This window comes from Engystomops pustulosus, chromosome 6 (assembly GCF_040894005.1).
Source record: "Engystomops pustulosus chromosome 6, aEngPut4.maternal, whole genome shotgun sequence".
Classification (NCBI taxonomy): domain Eukaryota; kingdom Metazoa; phylum Chordata; class Amphibia; order Anura; family Leptodactylidae; genus Engystomops; species Engystomops pustulosus.
The window spans coordinates 28,945,377-28,952,325 of NC_092416.1; the positions used below are offsets into that span (position 1 = coordinate 28,945,377).

The 6,949-nt window shown below is 44.1% G+C and overlaps 1 long non-coding RNA gene across 4 annotated transcripts in view; it reads right to left on the reverse strand.

The window, feature by feature from the left end:
• Positions 1-2,600, reverse strand: part of LOC140134741 (uncharacterized) — a 35,504-nt gene extending 32,904 nt beyond the window's left edge. For 3 of the 4 annotated variants that reach the window (XR_011856396.1, XR_011856394.1, XR_011856393.1), the window contains exon 1: positions 2,412-2,600. This is a non-coding gene — a long non-coding RNA (uncharacterized lncRNA). Of the gene's footprint in view, positions 1-547; positions 605-2,411 lie in introns of those variants that run through there. The other variant, XR_011856395.1, reaches the window with a different exon arrangement.
• Positions 2,601-6,949: the final 4,349 nt, after the last annotated feature.

Here is a 6,949-nt window from a genome sequence, read left to right on the forward strand (position 1 = left end):
CAGAAGATGAGCCTGTGCGATCGACGAGGAATCCCAGCAGTACGCGGTAGCCGGGATCCTGCAGTCACATCTGGGATCACGACTATCGCAATCCCGTCTGTTTAACCCTATAGATGCAGCGGTCATAGTGTCCACGGCGTCTATAGTGCATCGGCGCAACCCGATAAGGACCGCAGGGCTGCCTTGAATAGCAGCCTGTTAGGATCATGCTGAATGCACAGTGCATCTAACAGTGCAGCAGTCAGCCTATACAAAATGCATAGGCTGACTATGTAATATGCTGCAATACATTAGTACAGGTGATCCCCGGGTTATGTACTTGATAGATTCTGCAGGTTTGTTCTTAAGTTGAATTTGTAGTCGGAAGTCGGAACTGTATACTTTATAATTGTAGCTCCAGGCAAAATTTTTGGGGTCTGTATGACTACTGGATTTTAAAAATGTTGGGTTGTCATAATAACCAGGATTAACAATAAATCTTAATTACAGACTGTGATAACTGTTATAGCGGTTTATTGTAGCCCAAGGCTAAAATACATTAAATTACCCAGAGGTCCATTTGTAAATTGGGGTCGTCTGTAAGTCGGGTGTTCTAAAGTAGGTATGATCACTTGTTCATGTCCTACCCCGGAACAAAGTAAAACAGTAAAAAAAAGTTTAAAAAAAAAAAGTGCAAAGAATTAAAGTTCACATGCTGTAATCACATAAAACACAACATATTGGGGCAGATTTATCAAGCAGTCTGAAAGTCAGAATATTTCTAGTTGCCCATGGAAACCAATCACAGCTCCCCTTTAAAATATTCATGAGCACTGGTAAAATGAAAGCTGAGCTGTGATTGGTTGCCATGGGCAACTGGAAATATTCTGACTTTCAGACTGATTGATAAATGTGCCCCATTGGGTCTGTAACAACCCGTACAATAAAATAAAATTGTCACTGAACCTGTACAGTGAAAGCCGTAAAAAACGGCAAAAAACTTCACAAAAATTATGAAATTTGCACATCTAACATCATAAATGTGATCAAAAAGTAACATTTACCCTGACACGATACCAAGAAAAAGTACAGCTGGTCCTGCAAAAAATAAGCTCTAAAACAGCTCTGTAAACAAAAAAATATAAATGTCCTGCCCATTGTTACACGGCGATGCAAAAACAAGCAAATATCTCACAAAATGAGTTTTGTGTTCTGCAAAACAAGTCAACCATAAAAATATATAAATGGGGTGTCGCCGTAATCGTGATGGCTCATAGAATAAAGATAATACATTATTTCTATGGTGCGGTGAACATTCGGGGAAAAAAAATGCTAAAAACCATAAACAAGAATTAATGATTTTTTTAACCACCACCAAGAAAGACTTAATAAAATCTGATTATTAGCTATTGGTAAATGATGTACCAGAAAAGAGGATCTCAACCACAAAAAAATAATCCCCCATATGCCCAAATTACCAAAAAATAAACATTTTATAGCTTGTAAAATATGAATATGCAGATCTGCTCTGAATGGCGCCTCCTTCCTTTCTATGCCCGGCCGTGCGCCCATACAGAAATTTACCACCTCATATGGGGCATCCTCATAGTCGGTAGAAATTGGGTATCAAACTTTGTGGAGTTTTTAGCCATTTAATACTTTGTGATGGTTTAATTTTTGGACAAAATTAATATATTGTATAATGCAGACATTTGGGAAATGTTAGTTATAAAGTTTCTTGGGCGCTATGACTGTCTGCCTGAAAAGCAGAAAATTTTGAACTTTGAAAATGAATAATTTAAAAAAAGAAAAATGTTGCCAAATTTAAATTTTTTTCATAACTAAACACAAAAGATATCCTTAAAATATTTCTATTACTTTGAAGTACAATGTGAGACAAGAAAACAATCTCAAAATCCCATAGATATGTTAAAGCGTTACAAAGGTATGACCTCTTATAACGACACAGGGTAAATTTAAAAAAATCTGTCCTGGTCCTCCAGAATTAAAATGGCTTAGACCTGAAGGGGTTAATTTAATTTCAATGACTTCAACAGGTTATCTGAGATCCCAGGCATCCATATTTTATAGGTATTCCAGTCATATCCGCACATATTTGTAGCCCAGGGAACCAGGTAACAGATTACAAGATAAGGAAGAAGTTAGTGTCAATTTTGGCACCCATAACCAAGCTGTCACATAATCATGTCTGTCACACACAACAGCCAATCAGAGATCTCGTTTTATTTATCCAGAGCTGTTAAAAGCTGAATAGCTGCAATCGGATTGGATGTTATGGGACACAGCTGTTCTGTGGAGGGTTTATTCCCGCTCAAAAAACGTCCCTTCTCCTGAGCCCCCAGGGATGATTCTCTGCTAAGACCCACAGCTCTATCTGTATTCAGCCTAGGCCAGGGTGGTAGTGAACTTACCTGCAGAGGAGATGGAAGCTGATTTTAGTCATAGGAAGTGTGTGACAGCAGCCACATACAGGAGGGGAATAGGGGAAAGCGCCATGTAATATCGTGGTGGGGGCTGGGATGGAGGAGGGCATGCTGGGTACTATATGATGGAGGAGGGCATGCTGGGTAATATATGATGGAGAAGGGCATGCTGGGTAATATATGATGGAGGAGGGCATGCTGGGTACTATATGATGGAGGAGGGCATGCTGGGTAATATAGGATGGAGGAGGGCATGCTGGGTACTATATGATGGAGGAGGGCATGCTGGGTAATATATGATGGAGGAGGGCATGCTGGGTAATATATGATAAAGGAGGGCATACTGGGTAATATATGATGGAGGAGGGCATGCCGGGTAATATACGATGGAGGGGGGCATGCTGGGTAATATATGATGGAGGAGGGCATGCTGGGTAATATATGATGGAGGAGGGCATGCTGGGTAATATATGATGGAGGAGGGCATACTGGGTAATATATGATGGAGGAGGGCATACTGGGTAATATATGATGGAGGGGGGCATGCTGGCTAATATATGATAAAGGAGGGCATACTGGGTAATATATGATGGAGGAGGGCATGCTGGGTAATATATGATGGTGGAGAGCATGCTGGGTAATATATGATGGAGGAGGAGGGCATGCTGGGTAATATATGATGGAGGAGGGCATGCCGGGTAATATATGATGGAGGAGGGCATGCTGGGTAATATATGATGGTGGGGGGCATGCTGGGTAATATATGATGGAGGAGGGCATGCTGGGTAATATATGATGGAGGAGGGCATGCTGGGTAATATATGATGGAGAAGGGCACGCTGGGTAATATATGATGGAGGAGAGCATGCTGGGTAATATATGATGGAGGAGGGCATGCTGGGTAATATTATGGAGGAGGGCATGCTGGGTATTATATGATGGTGGAGGGCATGTTGGGTAATATATGACGGTAGAGGGCATGCTGGGTATTATATGATGGAGGAGGGCATGCTGGGTAATATATGATGGAGGAGAGCATGCTGGGTAATATATGATGGAGGAGAGCATGCCGGGTAATATATGATGGTGGAGGGCATGCTGGGTAATATATGATGGAGGACGGCATGCTGGGTAATATATGATGGTGGGGAGCATGCTGGGTAATATAGGATGGAGGAGGGCATGCTGGGTAATATATGATGGAGGAGGGCATGCCGGGTAATATATGATGGTGGAGGGCATGCCGGGTAATATATGATGGTGGAGGGCATGCTGGGTATTATATGATGGAGGAGGGCATGCCGGGTAATATATGATGGTGGAGGGCATGCTGGGTATTATATGATGGAGGAGGGCATGCCGGGTAATATATGATGGAGGAGGGCATGCTGGGTATTATATGATGGAGGAGGGCATGCTGGGTAATATATGACGGAGGAGGGCATACTGGGTAATATATGATGGTGGAGGGCATGCTGGGTAATATATGATGGAGGAGGGCATGCTGGGTATTATATGATGGAGGAGGGCATGCTGGGTATTATATGATGGTGGAGGGCATGCTGGGTATTATATGATGGAGGAGGGCATGCCGGGTAATATATGATGGAGGAGGGCATGCTGGGTATTATATGATGGAGGAGGGCATGCTGGGTAATATATGAGGGAGGAGGGCATACTGGGTAATATATGATGGTGGAGGGCATGCTGGGTAATATATGATGGAGGAGGGCATGCTGGGTATTATATGATGGAGGAGGGCATGCTGGGTATTATATGATGGTGGAGGGCATGCTGGGTATTATATGATGGTGGAGGGCATGCCGGGTAATATATGATGGTGGAGGGCATGCTGGGTATTATATGATGGAGGAGGGCATGCCGGGTAATATATGATGGTGGAGGGCATGCTGGGTAATATATGATGGAGGAGGGCATGCTGGGTATTATATGATGGTGGAGGGCATGCTGGGTAATATATGATGGAGGAGGGCATGCTGGGTATTATATGATGGAGGAGAGCATGCTGGGTATTATATGATGGTGGAGGGCATGCTGGGTATTATATGATGGTGGAGGGCATGCTGGGTAATATATGATGGAGGAGGGCATGCTGGGTATTATATGATGGTGGAGGGCATGCTGGGTATTATATGATGGTGGAGGGCATGCCGGGTAATATGATGGTGGAGGGCATGCTGGGTATTATATGATGGAGGAGGGCATGCTGGGTAATATATGATGGAGGAGGGCATGCCGGGTAATATATGATGGAGGAGGGCATGCCGGGTAATATATGATGGTGGAGGGCATGCTGGGTAATATATGATGGAGGAGGGCATGCTGGGTATTATATGATGGAGGAGAGCATGCTGGGTAATATATGATGGTGGGGGGCATGCTGGGTAATATATGATGGAGGAGGAGGGCATGCTGGGTAATATATGACGGAGGAGGGCATGCTGGGTAATATATGATGGAGGAGGGCATGCCGGGTAATATATGATGGTGGAGGGCATGCCGGGTAATATATGATGGAGGAGGGCATGCTGGGTATTATATGATGGAGGAGGGCATGCCGGGTAATATATGATAAAGGAGAGCATGTTGGGTAATATATGATGGTGGGGAGCATGCTGGGTAATATATGATGGTGGGGGGCATGCTGGGTAATATATGATGGAGGAGGAGGGCATGCTGGGTATTATATGATGGAGGAGAGCATGCTGGGTAATATATGATGGTGGGGGGCATGCTGGGTAATATATGATGGAGGAGGAGGGCATGTTGGGTAATATATGATGGAGGAGGGCATGCTGGGTAATATATGATGGAGGAGGGCATACTGGGTAATATATGATGGTGGAGGGCATGCCGGGTAATATATGATGGAGGACGGCATGCTGGGTAATATATGATGGAGGAGGGCATGCTGGGTAATATATGATGGAGGAGGGCATGCTGGGTATTATATGATGGAGGAGGGCATGCCGGGTAATATATGATAAAGGAGAGCATGTTGGGTAATATATGATGGTGGGGAGCATGCTGGGTAATATATGATGGAGGAGGAGGGCATGTTGGGTAATATATGATGGTGGGGAGCATGCTGGGTAATATATGATGGTGGGGGGCATGCTGGGTAATATAGGATGGAGGAGGGCATGCTGGGTAATATATGATGGAGGAGGAGGGAAAGCTGGGTAATATATGATGGTGGGGGGCATGCTGGGTAATATATGATGGAGGAGGGCATGCTGGGTAATATATGATGAAGGAGGGCATGCTGGGTAATATATGATGGAGAAGGGCATGCTGGGTAATATATGATGGAGGAGGGCATGCTGGGTAATATATGATGGAGAAGGGCATGCTGGGTAATATATGATGGAGAAGGGCATGCTGGGTAATATATGATGGAGAAGGGCATGCTGGGTAATATATGATGGAGGAGGGCATGCTGGGTAATATATGATGGTGGAGAAAATATAATTGACCATAATACAAGCGCCTTCACCTCCTGTGCCACCCCTTCCTCATAAAGTGTAAGCTCTTGTGTCACCCCCTCATCCTTAAAGACTGTAAGCTCTTGTGTCCCCCCCTCATCCTCATAGAGTGTAAGCTCTTGTGTCACCCCTTCCTCATAGAGTGTAAGCTCTTGTGTCACTTCTTCCTCATAGAGCGTAAGCTCTTGTGTCACTTCTTCCTCATTGAGTGTAAGCTCTTGTGAGCAGGCCCTTATTCCTATGCTTTCATATAACTATGTTATCACTCTGTAATGTCTGATTTTGTTTGTACATTTACCCTATGATTTGTACATAATATGATTTTGCTTTAGAAATATTTTTACGTTTAGAGATACAAACTTCCTGACATAATGAACACAAGTTCCACAGGTTTCCACTTTCCTCTGTTACACATTGTGATTCGTGATTTGTAATCCTGGGGTAATCCAGAAGAAATTCTATGTGTCCATTGTGGTTTATCAGTTTAGGTTTATTTTTCCAAATTTTGGCTAATACTGACCTCATAGCCCCTGTAGACTGTCATGTGTGTAACCTTCTCACACTGCACAATCCTCCTTTTGTCTTCTGGGCAGTTGTCACTAAGTGATGGTGAAGAGATGCAGCCGGGACCCACTCTAAAGGAAATCCACCATCTAAATCCTTCATGATAAACCAGGGACACTTCCACGTAGACCCAGGCACTGTGACCAAAGTCATCTTCTTATATTTGTTTTCCATGACCTCCTACCTTCTAAAATAAAGTTGGCAAAATCAATTATGCCAATGAACCTGAGGGGCTCTGGTAATGCCCCCCAGAGCCCCTCTGTGCTGCAGATTTACAGGAGCACTTACAGAGCGAAGGTGTAAGAGGTGAGGGATTAGGAGGAGGGTGAGACGTGATCCTGCACAGTATAACGGCCTGTGAAGCTACAGCACAGAGGGGCTCTGTAAAAGCCCCCAGAGCCCCCCTGGCTCATTAGAATAATTTCATGTTTTACAAGGAGGGAGGCCATGGATAGC